Source organism: Alosa alosa, chromosome 6 (assembly GCF_017589495.1).
Source record: "Alosa alosa isolate M-15738 ecotype Scorff River chromosome 6, AALO_Geno_1.1, whole genome shotgun sequence".
NCBI lineage: Eukaryota > Metazoa > Chordata > Actinopteri > Clupeiformes > Clupeidae > Alosa > Alosa alosa.
The window spans coordinates 22,120,343-22,135,587 of record NC_063194.1 but is presented as its reverse complement, the minus strand read 5'-3'; the positions used below and the strand labels follow the sequence as shown (position 1 = coordinate 22,135,587).

The following is a 15,245-nucleotide window of genomic DNA, read 5'->3' as shown; positions in this document are numbered from 1 at the left end:
CTAATGCAAACCAGCCGGTTCAGGGCCCCTGGGCTTCAGCAGCGGACATCACGGCTGGCCTCTACAGCCCCTCTACAGTGTGTGTGTGTGTGTGTGTGTGTGTGTGTGTGTGTGTGTGTGTGTGTGTGTGGCTCTATTGCTCCTCTAGACAGTGGAACATTGCTTCTGGAGACACTCTGCACCACATGCGCACAAACATCCTCTAAACGTAGCTACAATAGCATGAAGGGAATGGTATGACACACACACAGAGACACACACACACACTCAGATGGAACAGGGGTGACTCACTCTTCTTAGAGCTCAAATCCACAATCTGGAACAATGTAATTGAAAGCTTAACTGCCACATCCACTAGCATCCAAGAGTTAACTGATGCCACACATACTACCACACACTGACACAGTATCAAGGTATAGCAATACGTCTAGTGTGTGCTGCATCTGTGGTGACTGGCTTTAGGCTAGGCACATGCTCTAAACACAGAGAAGTCTGAGGAAGGAAGAGAGACCCCCAGAGTTGTGCCACATGTTCAGTGCCCTTTCCCCTGACAACACACGTACACACACACACACACACACACACACACACACAGGCACACACAGGCACGCGTGTGTGTCTTATCTGCAGAGGGAAAGCAAACGCTGTTCTCTGCTCAGCGTCACTCTGGAGGTCATGCTGATACAACACCCATCCATCAGCCTATGCTGGTGCCCACCCACCTTTTCCCTCTCTCCCCACACACACACACACACACACACACACAATCCTCCAGACGCCTGCCCGAGAAACGTGATATTAGCACCGTGGGGAGCCAGCGAAGGAGCACACTCAAAAGCCTGTGTCATCCAATCAGTTTCCCCCGAGCCCGCTTCCCAACGCCCCGTGATGAGGGGGGTCAACAAACAGCCGACAGCATACCTGTACTTTTAGTGAAGTTAAATAAGCCCCTATCACACACACACACACACTACAATTTTCCATAATATTTCTTCCCTCTATTTTGCAGGACTCCGGGGGTTGGAGTCCCACCAGGTAATCTTATCTCTCTGTGTGGCCTGCAAAGTCATTGCATTTCCTCTGTGAAAACCACTTAAGTAAACCCACACACACACACAATTGCATATCACCCAGCTGGCAGGGACTGATGGCGTTCCATAGATACTTTGGGGTGGGGTGAGGGGGTGGGGTGAGCAGTCTTACCCACGAGAAAGCACCAGCTCTCCCTCTCTTCACCCTTAATAATAGAGTTGGGCTACATGCGCCCACGGTCTGGGACTGCTCACAGCTCCCAACAGGGAGCTTTCTTCCGCTGATAGCTGACGCTGAGGAGGAGAGAGAAAGCTGATAGGGCTTTGTAGGCTCCACACATAATTTCAAATCTCTCTCTCTCGCACACACACACACGCGCACACGCACACGCACACACACACTAATGAAGAGTTACTGTTTACTTTAGCAAGAGAATATCCTTAAAGAGCAACTGTTAAAAACTGTTTCAAAAAGTCTCAGATGAAGTGAACAGCTTGGGGTTTGGAAATGAAGAGGCCCCATTCCATGTTCCATGTCGTTTTGCAGCCATCTGGTTTACGGACTCGTCCCACTGAGGGAAGAATGTCTTTTTCCGAGGAAGGCTCAGGAACACCACTGCACCACAGGACACCACACAGCACAGCTCAGCACAGCACAGCTCAGCTCAGCACAGCACAGCACAGCTCAGCCTCCAGTTATAGCAGGAGAGGGAATTTTCCAGAGGTCGCATCGGCAGCCTCATCGCTAACGTGTTGAGTCACACTATGGACACACTGCAGGGGATCCCACTCTCTCCCGCTCACACACACACACACACACACACACACACTATCCCAAAGGACACATAGGCGGCATAGGAGTTGACGCATGTCATCGCTGGTTCAAAGATAACATCCTGCATGCTGATTAGACATTCAGCTGTGGAACATTAGTGGGTTTACTCCCCCTTATAGAGCTCAGCTATAACACAAAGAAAAACACACACAGACAGACACACAATCCATGCAAGCAAACTCATGACTCCTTCTTGAACTCCTATATACACACTCTCTTTCATTCACTCACAGTCATATCTAAAGTCTGGTTATTTAATAGCCACAGAGAGAGAGAGAGAGAGATTGATGGAAGACAACTGGATTATCTGACTGCAACCATTCCCGCCTGTACCCTCATCAGGCCTAGCTGGGGTAGACAGTGTGTGGGGGCAGGGAGACACGCTGGTGTGTGTGCCTGTGTGTAGGGGGGGGTTTGTTCCTCTCTGATCCATATCAAACATGCAGTAGCCAGGCCTGGTGGGAGCCCACAGGAGGGCCAGTGTTGGGATCAGATCTGCAGCCAGGCGACAGGCAGGCCGGTCAGTTCAGAGCCAGACCCCACACTGGGCAGCAGCCCTGCCAACTCTGACACACAGCACCAACTCTGTGTGCATGCCACGGTGTGTGTGTGTGTGTGTGTGTGTGTGTGTGTGTGTGTGTGTGTGTGTGTGTGCGCGTGACAGACAGAGAGAGAAGAGTTTAAATGTCCTGACAGTGTTGGCCCAACATTATCACACAGCAGGAATGCCGAGTCACTGTGTGGTGGTGACACACGAGCCATTTTGTCACCAGGCTCTCAAGCGCCCTCATGAACAAAGCCATAAACAGTGTGCACTGTTCTGCTGAGTCTGTTATGGATGCCTGCCTATCAAGGCCACAGAGGAACAATGTCCTCTAATGTTTCAACAGGAGACACTAGCTTCTAACATCTGAAACAGCCAGACACAGCAATGCCCTTTCTTCTAATAATCGTCTGCAGCTGACTACAACAACTGCAGTGAGTTGGGAGAGAAAGCAAGAACACATAGGCTACTACTGGCCAAATCCTCTCCAATTGTTAGAGTGGACTCTGGGTTGGGAACAGCTGAGGAGGGGAGGAGGCTACTTGAAGCCTGTGAGTTTCGGTCGGGTGATTGGCTTGGCCGGACTTTCAGTTGACAGTAATTAACACCCTTTTTGAACAATCTAAGCTGTGCTTGAGGCGTCAGAGGGGGTCCCACAGCTGATGCATCATTAGTGAGACAGGAGGGGACAGCTGCATGCAATTCCTAGCAGAATAAAATAGTGGCTGCTGCTGAGCGGCAGCATAAGCGGCAGCCCTCGTTTCCAGCCAGCCTGGGTTTAAGGCGGACACGGTCAGAGACAAACAAGGTTTACCTGTGCAGGTTCTCGGCCTTTGAGGAGGCACCGACAAAAGGCAAAATGTGCCGTTCCACCATATCTGTTATCACCGGCATTTGCAGAAAACGGCATCATGCCAAAGGGGCAGAAATGTCAAAGGGGCAGAAATCCCTTCACCTCCAGGAACTAGCGGTCTCACCGACCCAGAAACCTCCTTCTCCATGGGCTTGTGGAACTGTCAATCATAAGTCAACAAAACCGACTTCATAGCTGGCTATGCCAACCACCTTCATTGGAACTCCTTTGCTCTCACTGAGACTTGGATCCAAACCAGAGAACACTTCTTACCCCGACTTGCACTCTCCACTAACCTTACATATCCCACACACCCTGGCCTATATCTGGGCCGAGGAGGGACGAGGAGCCTGCTGATCTCCCAACAAATGGAAACTACTTGCCTTCTGCCTGCAAACAAATATGTCTCATTCGAATTCCCATGCCATCACAGTGATCGCCCCAACAAAACTCCCCACGTTAACGGTCATCTCTCCCACTCAGGCCAACTAAGAGGCACGACTTTATTGACGAACTTGACCTCTGCTTTATCCTCCATCCACAGGCATGACTGTCCGGCTTCTTGTTCTCGGTGATATGAACCATCCCATATGCCCCCCCAGGCTCAGCCGGTTTTTTTGGCCCTGGTCCACTCCTTTGACCTCACGAACTGGTTCAAAGCCACCGACTCACAAAGCTGGCAAAGAGCTTGACTTGATCTTCACTTTCAGAACTGCAGCACAGACACCCTCATGGTGACGCCTCTCCATCTTTTCTGACCACTTCTTCATCAGTTCCCGATCAGCCTGACAGAACAGCCTCCCGACTCCTCAGCCGATGGTCACGTTCATGCAACATCCGGAACCTGTCTCCAACGCACTTCTCCTCTGTGGTTTGCCTCCGGTCTGCCTCCCTCAACACCTTCTCTCACTGGAGGTTAATGAAACCACTGACCTCGCTCTGCTCCACACTGACCTGGAGTGTCTGGACTTAGCTGTGCCCTCTTACCACAAGGCCAGCTCGATCCAAACATTCTCATCCATGTAGTAAATGATGCCCTCGGACTTGGCGCACCAAACTCAGAGCCATGGAGAGGAAATGGTAAATCCAAACTAGCTGACGACCTCAAAACTACCAGACACTTCTGACCTCCTTCTCAGCCAGCATCACTGCTGCTAAAGACTGCTTTCTACAATGACAAAATCCAAAGCAGCTACAGACACTCGAAAACTTTTTGCTCAACCTTCAAATCGGCCTCAAGCCCTCAGCTGCCTCCTCCTCCATCCAGCCTGCGGACTGCATAAGCCCCACTCATTTTTTACAAACAAAGTGGCGACCAATCAGCAGTCAAATTCTCCTACATGCCCACTCAACGCGTCTGGCTCCAGGATACCGCCTCCCTACAACCTCTAGGACTGCTGGAACATCTTTTTCAGCATTCACGCCTCTCTCGAGGAATGAAGTGTCCAGACTCCTGACGTACAGCCGTCCTGCACCACATGCTCGCTGGACCCTATACTTACTACGAGCCTACTTCCAGTCCATCAGCCCGACCATCGTCCAGCTATCACACATGTGACAAATGCCTGCAGCTAATCTCGGCACATTTCAACAGCGTTCAAAATGGCCCGGGTAACACCGTTACTTAAGAAAGCTTCTCTCAACCCTGCTCAAGTCGAGAACTACCGCCCTGTCTCACTACTGCCCTTTCCTATCCAAAGGCATTGAACGAAAGGCAGTCTCCAAACAGGTCCTCTGACTTCCTTCACAGAACAACCTTCTGGATCCAAATCAGTCTGGGTTCAAAAGGCCACTCTGCAAACGGCTCTGCTGTCTGTAACAGAAGCCTTAAAGAAGCCAGAGGCGACCATTTCGATTAGTCAGTACTCATTCTGCTTGACTTATCGGCTGCGCTTTGACAGGTTAATCACGAGTATCCTTCTCTCTCTATACTAAGCTGACCATGGGAATCTCGGTTCTGCTCTCCTGGTTTGAATCCTACCTCACAGGACGCTGGTTTAACGTATCATGGCTTGGTCAGCTATCTGCACCTCACCATCTAACCACAGGGGTCCCCAGGGATCAGTGCTGGGCCCCCCTCTCTTTGCTATCTACACCACCTCCTTGGGACCCTTGAATTATCCGTTCCTTGCGACTTCTCATACCACTGCTATGCAGGCGACACACAACTCTATCTGTCCTTTCCACCTGGCGACCCCCTGTTTTTCAGCACGGATCTCGGATTGCCTTTCAGACATAGCTACATGGATGAAGGCGCACCACCTCCAGCTGAACCTCTCCAAGACTGAACTGCTGGTCATCCCAGCTAAACCTACCATACACCACGACATCAACATCAAATTTGACTCCTGTCTGTTTCACCGACCGGGACTGCAAGAATCCTAGGGTTGTTCTTGACAACCAACTAAACTTCTCGGATCATGTTGCCTCCAGTCGCCCGGGCATGCCCGTTTTGCACTCTACAAATATACGGAAAATCAGGACTTACTTGACTCAAGATGCTACCCAACTTCTGGTTCAGGCAATTGTCATCTCCGACTACGACTACTGCAATGCCACTCCTGACAGGTCTCCAGCCAGTCACTTGGTGAAACCACTTCAGATGATCCAGAAGCGGGCGCCGCCTGGTCTACAACCAACCCAAAAGGGCACATGTTGCCCCGCTGTCGTCCAGCTACACTGGTCACCTAATGGTGCCCGCGATCAATTCAAGTCTCTAACGCTGCCTACAAAGTGGTCTCGGGTTCTGCTCCCACCTACTTGGATGCCCTCATGCAGACTTACACTACTTATCCAGATATATAGCCCTCTGACATTAACGCCCTAGCTCTACCACCCGGTGCAGCTCAAACCAATCCAAACTTTTTTATATAAATCTGTTGTTCATCGTTGGTTAGGAACACACTGCCAGTTCCTACAAGGGCAGGGACATCCTTTTCCACTTTCAAAACTCTGAGACCCAGCTTTAAGAGACACCACCTACTCATAGCAACACTTTTAATAGGTCTTACTGATCCGATGCACTCACCAGGTTTTAGGCTGATAAGTGGCCTGGTAAAACAGCAGCACTCACCGACGGCACTTTATTCTTCTTTCTGTGCTCAAATGTTTTTTTTTTTTTTGTTTTTTTTAAACTTCAATCCTAAAATTGTGAGGAATTGATTTCTAAAACGATGCTGTTTAAATGTTGTTAGTCGCTTTGGTTAAAAAGCGTCAGCCAAATGTAATGTAATGTAATGTAATGTACAAAAACATCCTGTCCATCACTAGGGAGTGGACTCTGGACAGCCATGTCCCATGTTCAGAAAGAATACAGTACAATTACAGCTAGAGGCACTACTATTAGGACCACCTACAGACCACTCAAATGTAAGGGAGACTTGATGAATTGTAACTGTGAGACAGGCGAGGACAAGAGAGGACCAAACTGCTCTTCTGCTCAGGGAACCATGACTCAGCAAAAGCAGCACCTCCACCCTGCAGTTCAAGTTTAGAACTTTGCAGAGTCACTGATGGATGGCCACAAGGGAGGGGAGTGGAAAAGCAAGGAAGGATGGACTTTGGGGTGGGGTGGGGTGGGGTGCAGGCCCTGGGCAGCTGAGTGTGAATCAATGGGACTTTATTATTAGAACTGCTGACCTGGCTGGGAGAAAGGGGAAACAAAGCTGGAAAAATGCCCACAGTTCTTCTGAAAAGCAATCAACACAGCGAAAAAAGCCTATGAGAATCCCGGGGGCGCTGGGCCAGTTATAAATGGAGGTCTTGATTTAAGTAACCACTCACACACTAGGGCTGTCACTTTACGTTCGAAAATCAAACAACCAAACAACACAAGTTTCGAAAACTAAAATAGGGAATCGATTTTAACCAAATATGTACACTATTAATTTTAAACAAATAAAAAGGATAGATGTAACAAAATTCACAAACAAGAATATAAGAATATAAAAGAATTCCGAAGTGCAGTAAGCATTGCGAAAGCTAAAAAGAAAATTCCCATCAATTTTTCACAAAAGTGACAGCCCTATCACACACACATACACACTCACATTCACAAAACAGTAACTTAGGGTCCAAAGCTAAGGCTACTATGAAGAGGGTTTCTGTGGATAAACTGAAATAGGTCTACCTACCTTATGTGTGTAAAGAAAGAGTGTGAGAAAGGACGTGAGAAAGGATGTGAAAAAGGGCTACTTCAGCCCCACCCCTGGGAGAGCAGGAAGCACCTCCGTCAGTAAACAGATCCAAAGATCTGGACCAGAGCAGTAGCAGCAGACAGTCACTGTGGTCACTGTGCTGCTCCCTGGCCACCACAGCCAGCTCTTTCACCGCTGATACAGCTCTGAGACTGAAAGCAAACACTGACCCAGGATCAGCCTCATAAGCCAATCATTTGCTAAGACAATAATTAGTGGAAAACTCTAGAAGGTAAAAAATAAAAGGCCAGGGTATAATTTTGGTATTACTATCAAGATATTGGTAGTGTCACACTACTACTTTATATATTGTGTCAAAGAAACCCAGAGAGTACTCCGTGCTGTAAAAAACTCGAAATGTAGGCTTTCTAATCAGGTTCCTGACACACATAGTTCCTGAATAACCTTCACAGCTATCAATCACATTTGAGCTTCCTTAAAAACAGCCAAGAGAATATTACTTCTGGAGTGTTCTCTGTGAGGGGGCTAGAAGAAGAAAGGCCTGCCGACCGTCCAAACCCCCAAAGGAGGCCTGGCATCTGCCTCACCTGCATGGACTCACCTGCAGCATCTCCAGGAGTGGGCTCAGGCTTTACCTGTGTAACAGTGACTCCTGCTGGAGGAGATGGGGAACTGCACTGAGAGGGAGCCAGACTACTGAGCAGCTGAGAGGAGTACCCCTCCTGATGGGACGGCCAGGCCTCACAGTCCGAGCAGCAAACTCTAAATATAGTGCGGACTAAGGAGACCTTCAGAACCACCACAAAGAGCAGCAGAGTTAAGGACTACAGCAAGACGGGACTGTAGCGAGACATACAGTCACAGTACAGTGCTTGTGTATGCGTGTGTGTGTGTGTGGGGGTGTGTGTGTGGGTGTGTGTGTCTTTGTGATTGCCAAAGTGACCCACTAGGAAAACACTGCACTAGGGTCTTCTTATGCAGGGAGGATGTCGTTGCCTGGCTGTTTGTGTGTATGTGACTGTGTGTGAGAGAGAGACAAAAAGACAGACATATGGCTAATGTAAATTGAGTAATGAGGCTGATAAGAATTGTTTTCATGTGCTTTTTTGAGTGAGCAGGGAGTTAAAAAAAAACTCCATCTCCTTCCTGTTTACACACACTCCATCCCCTTTCCCTCTCCTCTGTTTACTCTCTTGTTTGTTTGCTCCCTCGCTCGGTCGCGGCGAAGCGTCTGGCCTTGGCTGAGCGGAGCGGCCGTGCTGGTAAGTGATTTACGGCCGAGTACATTTCCGCCCCATGTGACACAACGCACAAGTCCCGTCCTGTCTGCGAAAAAAAAAGTACAAAATCATCTGGGCCCAGTGGCTCTCAAAGGCCACCTCTGTTTGGGCCAGGGAGAGGAGATGCCGTCTGGATAAATACGTTTAGCCTGAGAGAATGGTCACCCAGCCTCCATCTACCCACTCACTGGCCGAGCCGACCTGCCCTCTGCTTCCTCTCAAGTGGCTGTGGGCTGTGGGCTGTTCTCGCTCGTTCTCTCTCTCTCTCTCTCTCTTCCCCCATCTCGTTCTCGTTCTCTCTGCCAACCACTCCTGCATTCCCTGACCACCGGCATTTTCAGCATTTCATGCACGCGTCCCCGCAGAAGAATGTTGGTGATCCAAGCAAAGCAAAGAAAATAACAAACCTGAAGCTTTCCCAAACGCCTCTGTGTGTTTAGGAACAAAGTCTGCATCTCTGACCCCATAATACAGTGGACTGCCCTTACTGCCCACAGCGATGTCGAGACAATAAATAAACACATTTTCATTTTGAAAAGATCACGCTGAATCATGGTTAATTGGTCAAGAGCATTAACCCAAGGTTCATGAATTTTTTGTTGTTTTGATAACACGGAGCAACTCGGCTACTTTTGAACTTCCTTTTCTCATGAGTTCAATTGTGACCATTTTTTCCACACAGTCATGCTTACATGCACACAGAGAAAACGTTGACATTGACAATAAACAAAAACATTAACACCATTAGAGAATACACACTTTGCAATCACGACTTGCTCAACAAGTTAACAGGAGACTGAGAAGTTGATCTCAATGTTTGGTCATTCCCCATGGCCTTTACAGCAACGAATCTTAAATACTGAGATGCTATTCCCTCAAACCCATCTTTTCACTTCCATACTATACCATACCATAATCCACACAAAACCCCTTTAGGCATTTAACAGTGACTTTCTCAAGACTCCCTCTGATCAGTTAGCCGCCTGATGGGATTGATATCAATGATCTAGTCTCTCCTAGCAGATAAGCGCTTCCTGTTCAGACGCACACTCCTGCAAGAGGAGGAAATTAGTGATGACTAGGCCGCTAAGGCACAGCTCTCGTCTGACAGGTCCGGCTCATGCATCATGGGAAAGCGCATGAATTGCTTCCTGGGGTCAGGGGAAGGGTCAGCCTTAAGTAACGACTAGGGGTCAGGCCACTGGAGATGCAGGCCTAATCTATGATGAAGATTCGCCGTCTGGATCGATTCCACACATCAACTACAAGTTAATCACACCACACACAGACCAGAGTCAAAAACACACAGGCATTAGAAAGATTCAAGGTTCGAGATTAAAAGATGAACGCGACACTCCCAAAACATGACTATTCCCTGCAGGTTCTCGGCATAGATCTAGCATGGTGACAGCAAGCCTGTGGATAAAGTTTAGACACACTAGATACAGTTACAGATGAATAAAGCTTATGGGAATCTGGGTTCCCTTAAATGATGATCTGGTGGCATCCAACCCAGAGACAGCCATCTGCTCTGGCCAAGGTTTAAGTGGAAGTCTCTCCGATGGGCCAAAAGGAAGGAAAGTAGAGTGCCTTTTGAGTGCCTTTACACACACACACACACACACGAATGGCAAATGTGGAGTCCCGTTAGATAATTTCCTGTTCAGTACTGTGGAAGGCCTGCATTGACAGGATGTTAAAAGCCCAATAGCTCCAGCCAACACTTAATGACCCTTGATGGGGGGAAACCTCTAGGGGGACATAAAAACAGCCCTCATGACCATCAGAATGATGTGTATTTAGATTCATATCGGCTTGCAGACATACCAAACAGCGCTGAACAAATTAACACCCTCTCTTTTCTTCATAAACAACTTTCTCTAAATACCATGCAAGTAGCTGTGACTGCGGGTCCCAGAAGAGGGGGAGTGGGTCTTGCCGGCTCCAGGCCCAGGGCTCTTGAACACGGACCCGCATGTTCCCACCGGCAGGGTGGCGGGGTTGGGGTTGGGGGTGGGTTGGCAGAGGGAACCCTTGAGGGTTGGTCACGGTTAATGTGAGGGGGAAAGAGAGCATGACCGGAGTGGCTCACCCTCGAGCCGACAGCTCCCCCGAGAGCTAATGACCACTCATGGACCTCAACACATCATCTGTTTCGCTCAGTATGCCTTTCTTTCTCTCTATTTGTGCTCTTCCTCTTTCCCTTTCTCTCTCTCTCTCTCTCTCTCTAATCCGTCCATTCACTTGTCCTCAAATACACACACACACACACACACACAATGCAAAGGATATCCTCTGCCTGCTCCCAACAGCTTAGACAAAGAGGGCACCCTTGGCAAAAATGAGGCATCGAGTTCCGCAGCGGCCCATAAGGCCAACACAGGACACGCACTGGACACAAATCACAAACCCACGCGTCTGCGTCTGGACAAATTTAATTCAATTCCACGCTTAGTCTTTCTTACTGCTGTTAAGTCACATGGAGACAGTGATGCATTCCCCATCATCTCAACAGGAACTTAACTCAAAGAGGATGTGTGTGTGTGTGTGTGTGTGTGTACTCATTACTTGAGGCTACTGCAGGGTGGCGTGACCCCTTGGGTGCCTCATGCTGCTATCAACAGGTGGGCCGAGGGGCTTTCCGTAAAACACAGTGCCTTCATGCCGGGAAGGACAGATCATTCTTTATCTCTCTCAACACCTTCATGCCATCCTCCCTCTGACCAACCTTCCAGAGCGAGAGACACAGAGAAAAAAGGAGAGAGAGAGAGAGAGAGAGAGAAAGGAGGGAAAGAGTGAGAGGAGTATTCTGTTGATTCATGTCTACTGTGAAGTCACCGAGCAAAACTGCTAACTCTGCCATGCTCACAATCACACGATTTGCTTGCACGCCTCCTCCTGGAATGCCCCCAAAGACAACAGTGAGCTGGCTAACCAAATTCAGCCAATAGAGTTCAGTTGTGCAGCTCCCCACAGTGACTGCTATGTCATGCTCTATTACACCTCAATGCAGATCTAACCACCCTTAGCCCAACAATACAAAAAAGCTTCCTATTCAACAGTGTGAAACAGCTACAGACAGTACAGACATAACTATAACACCAACACATCTTCTCAAGAGAGATAGGAAACGTATGGTAAGTGTGAGTTACACAACGTCCACTATGAGACCAGGAAGTGAACGCAACCCAAGCTCCTGCTCATTCCGAAACACGGACACTGGGGGTCACAGTTGGTTTTCCACTTTGCTGATAGTTTTTTCTGCTCTCCCAGGTGAACCACCCCTTACCACCACCCCCCCCCCCCCCCCTCCCCTCTTGTCCCCTCTCGCTCGGCCTGGCTGCTGTTTACAGGAATCCATGTGGGCCGGCCCTGGCTCTGGCGCTCTCCCCCGACCTGGGAGGGAGAGAGGGAGAGAGGGAGGGAGGGAGGGATGGGATAGTGGAGGAGGGGGATGGGGTTTGGGGTGGGGGTTCCCCCCCTCGTTGTGGGGGCTTTTGCCGAGCGCCTAGTAATTGAACCCAAATGTGGCAGACGTAGCCGCACACAAAAACACATCTTGAAAAGGTTTTCCCGTCACGTCTGGATTTTCTCCCCCCTCTCTCGCTCTCAGAGAGCAAAGTAGGAGTTGTCACAAACCTCTGGATGGGAATCCTGGATGGGAAATTGTATATGCATGCACACTGAATCACAAACAGAGACACCACACACACACACACACACACACACACACAGCTAGTCCTAGTATTACCTTTCGTTTGCTGGAAAAACACTGGCTTCAAAGACCACATTTCTTCCTATTTCTGAAGGAAGAGAGAATTCTCTCAGGGGTTTGTTTTGAGTTCAACACTTCCACCATCATCATGGCTTCCACAGAGGGCCTTTGATGCTGTTTGGACCACCAAGGCCACGCACCAGGGTAAAAACAGACACGCATAACTGCACGTCAGTCACCTCCGCTGAGAGCCACTCAGCCGTTTGATTGAGCAGGGCAGGCGCGCCTGCAGGTGTGCGTCCGTTCGCACTGTGCGTACCATCAGGCTCAACAACGAGAGAATTTCCCTGTGTGTGTGTAATGTGTATTCACACCAAATTGGCCCACCATACCTTCCCAACTATGCACAGTATCCCATTAGCTGCCATCAGGCTATTTACAATTTTCTATTACGTAACTTAGTGAACACTTATCAAAATTAACGCACACACATTTAGTTTGAGCAGGAGACACAATACGCATGCAGGCACATAGGCTACTTGTTTTCTTTTACTCGGCTATCTATCTATATATGGTTATCAGCACACAATGTTGAGCTAATTCACTAATTCAATACTCATGATGGATCACACGTTTAAACAACAGAAAGTATGGAGGCAGCAAAGCTAGAGGAATTATTCCAGATGGGCAAGAACAAGGTAGGCAATTGGTGTGCTTGTGAGAATGTTAGACTGCATTACAGCTGTTTAAAGCCAGACGTCAAGAACAAAACAAGGTAACTTTAGCCTGTATAGGGCTGTATCAAGTTGTCCAAATGAATAGGTCATAGTAGACGTTGTTGTTGTATTATTGCATGTGGATGTTTTTGCTGACCAATGCATGGCTAAACCGGGAAACGGACAAATATTGTCCACGCGTATTTTTAAAAATGTTTTGTGGGGCGGCGATGGGTCGGGTGTGCGTACCATAGCATTAATTCCTGCAGGCGCCCCTGGAGCAGGGACTGGCATGTGGCTGGCCGCCACGGAGCAGGCCAGTGATCAGCCACCTGCCAAACAAATTGCCCCGTAATGGAAGGGAGTCCCAGACTGTGCTACAGCCACAACGAACTGGAAGGCTTCTATTTTTATGAAGCGGAACACTTATGGACTCCAGACTTGGAATGTGGCACCTTTCAGAACCAACACTGGCTGAGACGGACCAGGCTCGGAGTGGGTTGGGCTGTACGAGTGTTGAGCGGACTACCAGAGACCTTCTCATACATTCATCATGGAACACTTCCAAGGTGCAACATTTAAGACCAGACCTTCAATGTCACACAATGCTACCTTTAATGGGGCTGTTGGCATATGTACAATGAAATCTTATTTACTGCAGCACATGCATGCAAAGGTGAAAAGAACCACTCTGCACACTTTCACAATAAACACCTCTACCAATTTCAAGTACACCGGCCATGCTAATCTAGACTCAAAGTGAAAGTCAGAAATAAAAATATTTTCAGCCTACAGTGGCAATTTTCAGAATTTTCTCCCCCGGTAGGTAAGGCTGAATAGTATGAAATGCAGATGAGAAGTCAATAAATAAAAATCTAGCATGAGTTTTAGAGGCCTCCAAATGTTTAACGTGTTAAACTGTTATGGTAAACCCAGAGGAGGATAGAGACAGTAAGAGAGAATGACACACAGAGTCTTAAATAGATGGATGTGTGCAGTCTCTCAGGGCATTCTTTCCTTGCAATAGCTGAAGTCCAAACTTCACTCCTTTCTTTTTTTTCACCCTGACACCTCTGTGAAGAGATGGAGGAGCAGGATGAGTCATGTCCACTCAGAACTCTGGAAGAACACTCTACTCTGGCTCATCTATCTCAGGAGAGGGAGCGCCAGTCCTGGTATGTGTGATGTGTGAGTTAGTCCTCTAGCACACACCATGGCCCTAGGCTACCATCAACAAAACAATTCTGAGACCAGCATAACAAATAAATATATAAGAATCAGGTTCTCTATCCACTAGGTCAACAAAAACACTCCCTTCTTCTAAATTCTCTGCAACTCAACTCCACTCCAACTTAAGTCCAAATATAGACAGCAATCGGTCAAAGTATCAGATTGCAACATTAGACAAAATGTTTGGTTGGCCCAACATGAATGCAAGGCATGGTCCAATTTTAACTCCCCAAGCATAAAAGAACAAATAAGGGAAAAAATAAATCAAAGAACAATAAAATAAATACCCAAATATACACAGCTTTCCAATAGTAAAAAATCCACTTGCCACAATAATACAACCAAAAAGTACTTCAGTAGATAGCTGGCCAAACAAGACACCCCTGAGAAACTGGTGGTTGTGGCTCCTCAGTTTGCCAGGGTGAACCTATACTTTGAGCTGAATAGTCAGCTTTAAAGTAACACTCAACCCAAGCTGGAACGCCATGGCATGCTGCCTGGCCAAACACTAAAGACCAGAGCCCGTTATTAAGTCCAGCGCCTTAGTCTCCTCCTCGCAGGAAACAGATTGCGCTTAGAGACTGCATGACTTTCGGGCTCTCCATGGCAGACTGCCTGACAGGAATCTCAGCTCCGCGGCTGCCCTAAAGTGATCTTTCATGAGAATCTGACATCATGCAGTTTGAGCTGGACAGAGTGCATTCTTTCCTATGCAGGGTCCCTGCTACTCTCATTATTAGGCAGCACTGATGGTAAAAAGGCTTCTGAAGATTAACAGCATTTTCTGTGCAGGATAAGATGACTGAAGAGTGATATTAAGATTGTCCTCAATCACAGCTCTATTGAGCACACGGTGGAAAAACAATCATAAGTACACAAGAAAA

The 15,245-nt window shown here is 48.1% G+C and overlaps 1 protein-coding gene across 5 annotated transcripts in view; it reads right to left on the bottom strand.

The window, feature by feature from the left end:
- The window catches only part of septin9a (septin 9a), an 87,501-nt gene that overhangs the window by 31,495 nt on the left and 40,761 nt on the right, over positions 1-15,245 (bottom strand). The window lies entirely within an intron of this gene.